This window comes from Malaclemys terrapin, chromosome 7 (genome assembly GCF_027887155.1).
Source record: "Malaclemys terrapin pileata isolate rMalTer1 chromosome 7, rMalTer1.hap1, whole genome shotgun sequence".
NCBI lineage: Eukaryota > Metazoa > Chordata > Testudines > Emydidae > Malaclemys > Malaclemys terrapin.
The window spans coordinates 94309560-94321614 of NC_071511.1; the positions used below are offsets into that span (position 1 = coordinate 94309560).

At 40.4% G+C, this 12055-nt stretch overlaps 1 protein-coding gene across 2 annotated transcripts in view; it reads right to left on the reverse strand.

Moving 5' to 3' along the window:
• Nucleotides 1-12055, reverse strand: part of PANK1 (pantothenate kinase 1) — a 37252-nt gene that overhangs the window by 22547 nt on the left and 2650 nt on the right. The window lies entirely within an intron of this gene.

Here is a 12055-nt window from a genome sequence, read left to right on the forward strand (position 1 = left end):
TACTCTGCTCTTTTATTGGGAAACAAGCTCTCCAGAAATAGTGTCTGCCTTTCCATCTTTGACATCAATAAAAGTGCTGAAATTAAGATGCCTAGACTGGCCAGCTGCTTCAAATTTGCTAAGTAACTACATTGGCATGGCACATTTTCTTCTTGACAAAAGAGGAAGAAAACACCAGCACTGTAGTTTAAACTCCAAGATCTCGAGACATCATCAGAAAGTAAAAGAATTAGTGATACTTTATTTTATTGCTTAAAAGCTCATGAGCCCATCCCTCAAACCAAACCCCAGTTTCCGGACATAGATTCTGTGTACTATTTGTTCCTCATGATCTGTATGCACTGAAAATACTACTATTCAGATTGCAGCATATCTTCCCTTCACCTCCATCATGCACCATGGGCCAAGTGTAACAAAGGTTTCGCTTGATCAACAGTAGGAAAAACATTAAGCGTTACATACAGCAGGCAGCCAATTTGGCAGAGCAGCCTATTTGTGGATGAGAAAGTACTCCCACCTGTAAGTAGTGCCCTACCAAATCCATGGCCATGAAAAACACGTCACGAACCGTGAAATCGGGTCTCCCCCTGTGAAATCTGGTCTTGTGTGTGCTTTTACCCTATACTATAGGGCAGTGGTTCCCAAATTGGGTTCATGAACCCTTGGGGGTTCCCGAAATGTTACAGGGAGTTCTCAGGAAAAAGTTCCCTAATGTGCTAGGGATCCCAGGTAGCACAGGGCCAGCAGCCCAGAGCCCCTTGACTTCCAAGAGCTAAGCAGATCAAAGCAAGCATATCTATCACACTGAGGAGATTTAAACTTCAAGACTCCTTATAAGAAATGAAAAGGTGGATATTTTTTGCTGTTTTTAAAATTAAATAGGCAGCTAGTATTGTTTTTAAAATTATTATGAAGAACAAGTTTAAGCTTTGTTGTAATGTGTGTTGTTTTCCTGGACTGCTCAAGACCTGAATGCTTGTGTAGGAGGAACACTCTGAGTTGTCTTCTTAAATACCTTCATGCTGTTTCACATCTGATACTCCTTGATGAAACATAGGAGCCTTGTCTTATAACAGGCTTATTCAAAGTGATACAAGCTACGAAAGTGAGATCTTGGAAGAGTGTTTTCATAATGTAATAAAAATACTGTAATGATAAATAATAATTAATAATAAATAGTGTGTAATAAGCAGGTCCTAAAAACAAATTTTATATTTCCAAGATCACTGCTTTTATAATTTATACTCAGATAAAGGAGAAAATCCCTAGAAATATTTATTTTTAGGACGGAGTTCGCAAGACTTGACATTTTAGTGAAAGGGGTTCACAGGTTGTTAAAGTTTGGGAACCACTGCTACAGGGATTTTACGGGGGGAGACCAGCATTTCTCAAACTGGGGATCCTGACACCAAAGGGAGTTGCAGGGGGGTCACAACGTTATTTTAGGGGCGTTGCGGTATTGCCACTCTTACTTCTGTGCTGCCTTCAGAGCTGGGTGGCCAGAGAATGGTGGCTGTTGGCCAGGCGCCCAGCTCTGAAGGCAGCACAGAAGTAAGGATGGCAATACCATACCATGCCATCCCTCTGCACTGCTGCTGATGGCACCTCTACCTTCAGAACTGGGATCCTGGCCAAAAGCCGCCGCTCTCCAGCTGCCCAACTCTGAAGGCAGTACTGCTGCCAGCAGCAGTTCAGAAGCAAGGGTAGCAGTACCACAACACCTCCTACAATAAGTTTGCAACGTCCCTCCCCATAACTCCTTTTTGGGTCAGGATCCCTACAATTACAACAGTGAAATTTCAGATTTAAATAGCTGCAATCATGAAATTTACAATTTTTAAAATCTTATGACCGTGAACCTGATCAAAATGGACCGTGAATTTAGTAGGACCCTAACTGTGAGGTAAAAAAATAACCTGATTAAGATGAAACTGAGACACCACTTGGAACAAAAATGTTGGATGTGATCTTAAAACCACCTTATTCTTGAAGAACTGAGCATACGGAGGATCTGCCATTAAGGCTTATATCTCACTGATTCTTCTTGCAGATGTTATAGCCACAAGAATGGTGCTCCTCTCCCAGTAGACAAGCTATGAGCATGTTGCTATTGGGTCAAAAAGCAGACCCATTAGCACCGCCAGCACCATATTAAGCTCTCACAAGAGGACCATTTCCTTCACTGGAGGAGAAAGGTGAATAATACCTTTGAAAATCATTATAGGGAGTTTTAGAATACAGACTTTCCTTGGATGGGATGATGTAAAGCTGAGATCGCAGCCAAATGAACCTTCAGGGACCTAAGAACAAGGACCAAAGATTTCAAATGCAACAAATAGTCCAAAATGTCCTGAATCCAAGTTGACGTGGGCTGAATTTGCTCAGATGTTGCCCAAATCAAAAATCATTTTCATGTTGTAGACAAATAGATGGATCTTGTAGCTGGTTTTCTACAACTAAGCAGAATTTCCCTAACCACTTCCGAGCATTGCCACTCCTCCCTGAATATGGGGAGAGAGATGAGGGAAGGCATACATCAGGCTCTCTTCACAATTCAGATGGAACACGTCGAAAATGGACTCCAGGCTGACTTCTGCTCAGGAACAGAATTGACGACACTTTCTGTTGTCCTTTGCCACAAATAAGTTGATTGAAGAAGGGATGCCACCCCATTCTCAGAAAATGGACCTCAATACACTATGCAGAAGTGCCAATTTTTTTTATGACCAAGCTGGCTGTACCGGGCTCCTCCCTGTTGTTCACATAACACATTGCTGTAGTACTATCCTGGAGTACATGCACTGCTGCTCCTTAAATATGGTCCTAGAAGGTGTTGTATATTGCCTGAAGTTCCAGCACATTGACATGACCAGTTGCTTCCTGTTCCACCCACAAGCCCTGAATCATTAATTAACATTGATGCTCTCCCCCCAATCTATTGAGTAGGCATCAGTAACTAATGTTCTTATTGGTAGAGGACAGACAAAGGGACCCTCCCCCCCGCCCCAACATTCCTTACACTGCTCCATCCACCATTGCACAGAGTCCAGTGTTTCTGGGGGCACTCATATAGGACTGTCCAATGACTGGCAACTTGGATGATAGACTAACCTCAGCCATTGCTGATGGGTATGAAGATGCAGCCTCGCACGCTATACTATGTAAATACATACAGCCATATGGCCTAGTAACCGTATGCCTTCACAGGCTGTTGTGGAAGGATGCGATTGGAGGTCCAGACATAGGTGCTGAACTGCCTGGAATTGTTTACATGGGAGAAAGGCCCTTGAATTTATAGAGCCCCAATGAACTTGAATTTTTGGGTTGGGTTTAGAGTAGGGCTGTCGATTAATCACAGTTAACTCATGCGATTAACTCAAAAAAATTAATCACGATTAATTGCACTATTAACCAATAGAATAGCAATTGAAATTTATTAAATATTTTTGGATGTTTTCTACATTTTCAAATATATTGATTTAAATTACAACACAGAATACAAAGTGTACAGTGTTCACTTTATATTATTTTTATTACAAATATTTGCACTGTAAAAATGATAAAGAAATAGTATTTTTCAATTAATCTCATAGAAGTACTGAAGTGCATTCTCTTTAGCATGAAAGTGAAACTTACAAATGTAGATTTTTATTACATAACTGTACTCAAAAACAAAACAGTTTTTTTTAACTGCGCAATTAATTTTTTTTTTTAAATCACGCAACAGCCCTAGGTTAGAGTTGATTTTTCTTTGTGCAGGATCATCCCCAGTTGATTGAAAAGGTCCAATGTGAATTGGACATGACTAAGGACTCACTTCCTGGATCTGCTTCTTACTAACCAATCATTCAAGAATGGGAAGACATGAAGGCCCCTTCTTCTGAGATAGGCCGCTACCCACCATCATGTATGTGGTAAAGACACGTGGGACTGAAGACAGGCCAAAAGGAAGAACTTTGTCTTGGTAGTGTTGGCTTGCGACAAGGAATCTCAGGAACTTCCTGAGATCTGGGAAGATTGACATGTGAAAATAAGCATCTTGGAGATTGAGAACAGCAAACTGGTTGTTGTGATTCAGTGCAGAAATAATAGTAGCCCGGGTAACCATGTGGGATCTCACATATTTGATATACCTGGTGGGACTGCAGCAATCGAGAATAGGTCTTATTCCTTCCTTAGACTTCGAGATCAGGAAACACCCGGAGTAGCATCCCTTTCCACCACGCTGATGAGGAATCTCCTGTATAGCTCCCAGTGCACAGAGTCTGAATCTGCTGAAGAAGCACTGACTCATAAGAAGGGTCCCTGAAAAGGTACGGGATGGAGGGGAAGACAAAAATGGAATGGAGTACCCCAATCCAAGACTGCTAAGGACCCATCTGTCAGTCATTATCGCTTCCCAAGCACTGCAGAAGTGAAAAAGCCTGTCCCCAAACTGAGATGATAAGGTTGAGATGTTCACAACTGGTCTGCTACTCTCGATATGCAAGGCAAATAGGCTGCCTAGATGACGGTGGAAGGGGGATAGGCTGGGTAAAACTAGACCCTAAAGATCTCCTCCTCTGAAATGTATTCCCCTTTCCGGAGCAGTCTTGTCTCAGTTGGTAAGGTGTCTGCCTAAAATATGGTTGAGGGCAGTATTGCTGCTAACTGCCAAAATTATGCATCCTTGTTGCTGGGGTATAAATCTCCAAAGAGCACAGATTTGCTTGGAGAGTCCTTAAAAGAATGTAAAGTCTCATCCATTTTGCCTGAGAATAGAAGTTGACCATTGAAATGTAGGTCATCCACACACTGTTGGCTAGCTGCTGCTACTCCTGAATTCTGCAACTACGATGCTCATAGTGACCACTAAAGCCATAACTCCGGCAACCATATCAGCTACGTGCAGGGCCGATTACAAATAAATCTTTGCAACCAAACTCCACAACAAATGCCTTGAACTCCTCTGTAGAGGATTTGGGTAACTTGTCCATAAACTTGGCTGAACTTGGCTACGGAGTCCCAGGTCACATTATTTTATTTGGACAGAAATGCCTGCTGGTTTGCAATTTGCATTTTTAAGGAGGCAGTCAAATAAGTTTTCCTGCCCATGAGATCCAATGTCTTTGCCCTCAAGCATGGACTTGTACCTCCCTTGATGTGACCTCTCATTGGCTCCCTGAGATCAAGGACTGAAGAATGTCCACTAGCTTACGTGTTTTCTCCTGCACAAATTAAGGCCTTGGCTACACTTGGGAATTTACAGCGCTGACACGGCAGCGCTGTGAAGCACGAGTGTAGTCGCACCGCCAGCGCTGCGAGAGCTCTCTCGCAGCGCTGTATGTACTCCACCTCTCCGAGGGGAGTAGCTTGCAGTGCTGCGAGCGAGCGTGCAGTGCTGCAGGCGCTGATTACACTGGCGCTTTACAGCGCTGCACTTGCTGCGCTCGGGGGGGGGGGGGCGTTTTCACACCCCTGAGCGCAGCAAGTGCAGCGCTGTGAATTGCCAGTGTAGCCAAGGCCATAGCCTATACACCTAAGGCTGAAGCCAATTGTCTAAGGAGGTCCTGATGTGCCACAAGTCCTCAGTTATTGGTGAGGAAGCTCGTAGCATCAGCACTGGGACCAATGAAGAAGTCAGCACTCTGCAGATTGGCAGGGGCAACACACTCACTTGATACCAACGCTGAAAGACGCACTCATCAGGTGCACAAGAGCTTTGAAACAAATAGTAAATAGAGAAACCAGTGACAAGATTTTCATGCATGACTAGCGTTGTGCATGTGATGAGGTGTCCCAACATCATGTCAGTTTCTGGAAACTCCACAGAATCATTAACAGGTAGAATGAAAAAAACTGTACTATTTGAGGTGAACAAATATTGTAGTCAACGGGATTATCAACATATGGCAGGATTTATATAATACAGGGGCAATAATTATGTAGCCTACCCACTTTAAAAAAAGCCCAAATGGGACTATGTCTCTCTTTTATTAGGTCATTGGTTTTATTTCTCTCCATGTACCTCACTCCTCTTTTCCCTCTGCTATGGGCCAGGCTAACACCCGTAGAAGAAAACGAACAAATGTTTGTCCCTGAACATGAACAGTTTCCCTGCAATACTGGGGCAGAATAAAAACTTAAGTGTGATTTTTTTTTTTTTAAACACCATAACCACTGATATTTCAATAGTGCAAAAGCACAGCTTTACGGTTTCCTTTGCAGAATCTAGCACTGGTTGTCTGGTGGAGAGATAGAAGCACAGTGACTGTGTAACAGACTACAATAGGGAACACACCAAATTCGAGTCTGAAAACTCCCATTAAAATCCATCAACTTTGACACTAATAAGTAATAACGTGCAGTGTAAAAGGGCAGCAAAGAATCATAATCAGCATCTCTGCATTCTGAATAAAGGATTTACCAATTAAATTAACTTTTTTATTTTTGTTGTTGTTGTTGCAAAACTGTGCTCTTTTACTGGTATTGTTAATTTAAAAAAAATCTGAAAATGAGGCACTATTAAGTTGCCAAAACTATGCCTGCATATTTCTTCAAATTCTTACAGTAGCACTACATCAGTGGTACCAATAAGTAGGAGCGCTAAGGCAGACAGACAGCTGGCATTTTATCTACTGTCTCTTCTACACATGCAGGTTTACACAACTTAGTGGTTCCAATGACTACAACCAATTTATAGTAATGTTCCCACTGATGCAACCACTAATGGGAAGTATGAAGAAAAATACAAGTGTAGACAACTTTTAATTTCAATATTTTGACACCTGTCCCTAAACTAAATATGAATGGATTAATTATTTAAACCTGTGTGTCACAGGCGCTCCAGAATTTAAATTAAGTGACTGAGTTATCAAAAATTGAAAAATTATTTACAGTGCAAATGCTGACATCTATTTGCTAAGAAGTACTGCTACAATATTTTGGATATGTGTGATTTATTATACAAGAAATAAGGAAGTCACTGAATTCCCTGTAAGAGCATTATACTCTTTAAACTATCAAAAATGGGATTATCCTTAGCTAAACAAAACTGCAAGATGAGAATAGTTAAACTGCTAATTGACTCTGCTGAGCAGAGGGAAATCCATTCCTAAAGAATCTCATCACCAAATATACATTCCTTGGGAGAAGAGTGAGAGGAGACAACTCTGCTACAGGTCTGCATTGCAGTAGGTTACAAAAGGATACATAAATAAAGTGAAATGCAGTCCTAGAAAGCATAGCATTGACATAGAAAGCCCTACAATGAGTCATAAACACCTAAGAGAATGGAGTAAAAATATTAGAACAGAACAGCAATCTGGTGCAGAACTGGTGTGCACACTTAGATAAATTTGTTTGTCCCCCTGTGAACATTAACATATAGTTTTTAAATGTATAACGGTAATGCTAGATACTGAGTCAAGAACTTATTTGATTGTTACCTGTATATAAAAATCCATCCAGTATTCTTTGACATTTCAAAGCAAAAGCATGCGACTAAGCAAACAGAAGGTATCTAAAAGATTACATAATTAAGTAATCTGATAGATACACACCAGCTGCTGGTGTGTATCTGGGGGAAAGGTTCACTCATGGGTAATATAACGAGGAATCCTTGTGGTACCTTAGAGACTAACAAATTTATTTGGGCAAGCTTATGCCCAAATAAATTTGTTGGTCTCTAAGGTGCCACAAGGACTCCTCGTTATTTTTGCTGATACAGACTAACACGGCTACCACTCTGAAATCTGTCAACACGGGGTAATGTAGTACATCTTATCCAGTATCCATATATGCTTGAGCCCATATAAACATTACTGTACAGAATTATGAAATGATAAAACCATGCAGTTAAATATAGAAATACTTTTTTGCATTTTATTTAGCAGTTGTCAAGAGTACAAAATAGAACTTCAAAATATATGTTCCTTAGGAACAGAAACTCAATCAGACTCACTAGATAGAGTACCGAGAACACAAAAGTACTTTTCACATTTTTCAAATTATTTCCAGCTAGAAGTATTGCAAGTTCAGGCGTTTTTTTTTTTTTTTTTTTCGCTTGGAGCGGCAAAAATGGTGGAGCCGGCCCTGGTAGTATGGCTTTCTTAAGTGGCTTCTTTTACACTTACACCCAGCTGGTGTCTTGTTAAGAAACCCTCAAATATAGAAGGATGGCTCTGGAGTAGCATGTACTCAGAATTTTGGGCAGGGGACCTCAAGGTTCCTACTGACTTTATAGAATAGACATACAGCTAAAACCTGGCACTTGGGAGAATTTATCCCACATTGGTTCTGTCATAGCTCTCGGAGCAACTGTAACCTCTTAAATGGTCTCACAGCAACAATAGGACACAAAAGGGATTGTCTTTAAAAGTGTGATTATCCAGTGAACGTTACATAATCTGGTTCCCATTTGGCTTTTTGCATTGAAGATGCTTAGGCTGACTGACAGGCTGGAAAGCTACTGCTTTAATTGTGGGCTTGTACACACTACCACTTATATCAGTATAACTTATGTCTCTCAGGGGGGTAAATAACCCTGTAAATAACCGGGCAACGTAAGTTACACCACTTAAACACTGGTATGGACAGCACTATGTTGGTGGGAGAGCTTCTCCCGCCAACATAGTTACCACCTCTTGTGGAGATGGTTTTATTATGCCGACAGGAGAGCACTCTCCCACTGGCATAGAGCGCTTCTAGTATAGCTGTGTGAGATTTAACTACTGCTTACTACTAACTACTACTTCCTCATCAACTGGAGAAAATAAAGGTGGATGGCATCTTCCTCATTTCTGCCAGATGCTTCCTGTAAAATATCTGCCTTGGGTCTTACGAAGAATCTAGATGCAATAATCATTCTTATTTTACTGATTATTTCTTGAGCACTGCATAAATGCTTAAATTTAAAACAATTACTGAATCAAAGTTAAGTATTTGTTTTTGCTTTGTGTCAAGTAAAGCCTACCTGCTTATCTGTCACCAGGACCCCAAACTTACATCCTATTTCTGCTGTGTGTGGGTAGTAGGCATCTCAAATGCTACTTAGTTCAGAGTGTCCAGGGCTCATTGAAGAACTACACCGAGTCCATCCTGTTACATAATCTTAGAATAAACAAAATGACACTAACCTGGTAAGTGCTTATTGAGTGCCTACTGCCTATCGGGGGGGGAAAACACATACAGATGTTTAGTATGATCGCCTAGTCACATAAATGTGAGGACGGGTATGTTTATTTGGGTGTGTTACTCCAAACATACTGTAGACTGATTACCTAAAAATGTAATTTTAAAAGATAAGCAGAATCAGACTGGGTCATTTTTGAGCAAGGTACCTCCATGGAAAACACAGATGCTGCAAGAAGTGATGATGATTTAATAGGAGGCCCAGTCTTAGGATTTGTGATTGAGCAAGCTTCTGAAAGTGAGGAGGATCAAGCCAGGTCATGATTTCTCTAGCTTTCCAGTCTTATTGCAGAAATGCATGAGTATGTGCGATTCTACTTCTGCAGAAGGAGATATGGCATCTTTTCATCTCACAGGATGCAGAGCCCCAAAGCACCACTTGCTTTGCGTTTGCTTACAGCCACACTTATTTGCTAGACAGCACTCTTTCCACTGAGTATTGAAACAATTCTTCAGCATGCTGTTAGGGGACACTGTACTGCCAGAGGTGTTTTCTTCCGATGAGATGTAGAAAAGAAGCCCTGATCATTAGAAAATCCATAGCATTTTGGTTTAAAGGATGGAGCGCTAATGTCTTGAGTGACATCCAGTGAATAATTCGGTCCTGTTTACTTTAAGTTCTCCCTGCAGTTTCAGTTGGAGACAAACAAACTTATATAGTATTGCTGGCAAAGAACATAGTTGCAACTTTCCATCCTACAGATGCCTGCATGTCACTGTGGGTGAATAAGCCCTGTGTTTTTCAGGCAGCAAAGCATTTGGGAGTAAAAGTGCTATATAAACCTATGCTGTGTGCATGTGTACCTTGTATGTGAATGATTGCAACAATCTAACTACAAGTTGGCTCAAAAGCAATATATGCTATATGACGCTACAGCTTGAAACATTTAGAAATTACAACTAGTGCATATTGCAGGTCCTCTCCTATTAAGTAATGCTGCTTTCCAGGAGCGCACATTCTCTGTGACACAGAGTAGTTGCCAATTGATTTTCAGGTAGTGTTTCTGATCAGTACCCTTAAAAGGTCTGTCTTGACTAGAAGTGGTTAAGCTTAGCACATGCTGGTTAACCTTGACCTAATTTGACCTTTTTCCTAGCATATGCAGGATAACACCTTGAAGCATGATTTAGCTAACTGAGGTGTACACTAGGCGACCTATGTGGCTACACCACTATTTGATGGGGAACGACACAGAAAGTTAGCTATGAAGACTATCCCTGATCATCATCATTTTGTCTTTCTGGATATCATAATTCCTTGCACTGCAAAGCACATGTGAACAGGCTCATCCACGTGGATGCTCTAAAATAGTTGCAAAAACTTAACATGGTTATTCCATGTAAATGAAACCTTTCTGTAAAGAGCTGTGAGGTTAGGGCCTAAGCTAGCTACATATATGCACAAGTGATAAAAAAAAAAAAAAAATCATACAATAGGTCACCAACAAATAATTCAGTGCAAGTTAAAATAAAACTATCCTTTTGGAGTGGCTGGGAGGGAATCCCCAAACAATAACAGAATCAATTCAAGAGCTTCACAAAAGTAGATACCATATCCTCACTAGCAAACAGTTTTAGTTTCAAGTGAGCATGTTCCCCTCCTAAAATCCTGTATTTCCAGTCTTTATTCCTGTCTGTCATGTTCTGGCAGACACCATACCAACCATAATAAATGTCTCACTTATGTGGATTTAGAATGCAATTATACCTTCAGTTTGACAACTTTTTCTTGTTGGTATACTAGGAAATGCTTTGCACATTGTGAAAGAAAATTGACAAGAACAGTGATCGATACTAAAAGACTTAGTGCATTTACCACATGCATTTTGCAATGTGCCCTTTAACACACATAAACATCTCCAAGCACCAATGTTAAACATCATACAAAACCAGAAAAACAGGATTGTTCATGGTTGTGCTCTACTCAGATCCTGTCAATGCTACACTATTTTCTATACCTTTGCTCTCTGGTGAACAATATAAAACATGTTAAAATAAGTGCTACAATATACTATTCTCCTGGAAGTGTAATACATAGCTGTAAATATACTTATGTACAAGACAGCTGTAGAAATTCCAAATTTGCAGATGTTATTAAAGAAACTCATCTACTGCCTTGAGCCTGAACTGAGTCTACTGGGTGTTTCAGAGTAGCAGCCGTGTTAGTCTGTATCCGCAAAAAGAAGAACAGGAGTACTTGTGGCACCTTAGAGACTAACAAATTTATTAGAGCATAAGCTTTCGTGGACTACAGCCCACTTGGGCTGTAGTCCACGAAAGCTTATGCTCTAATAAATTGGGCTGTAGTCCACGAAAGCTTATGCTCTAATAAATTGGGCTGTAGTCCACGAAAGCTTATGCTCTAATAAATTTGTTAGTCTCTAAGGTGCCACAAGTACTCCTGTTCTTCTTTTTACTGGGTGTTTCTTTCCCCATCAACTGGTGTCTTCAGTAGGACATGGCAGGTCAATAATTTTATAATCTTTACTATTGGATTGTTTACCATGCTTCTGGTCCCTTTCAGAAAAAGGTTTGAAGGAATTAAATGCCTTATTCCCTCTTATTTAAGAGATTATGTGACTCCATAGAAATCTTATCCTTTTGATTTTTTCATAATACTCAGAATTATATTTTTAAACTTTGACACAATAGTGCAGATCGAGCTTAATTATAGATAATCAAAACTACCAAGGAAGTATGCTAGTCTGTGGTTTTGTTTAATTGCACCTCAAATATGCATTCTAGGCTTAATTATTATTCTTATAGTTTTTAAAGTAGATATCACAATCATTTTGCAAACAAGAATTAGTCTGTCACATTCAACTCTTCCTTCTACCAAATGCAGAGTAGAATGTATACAGGTAACTGCAAAGGTTAAATGACT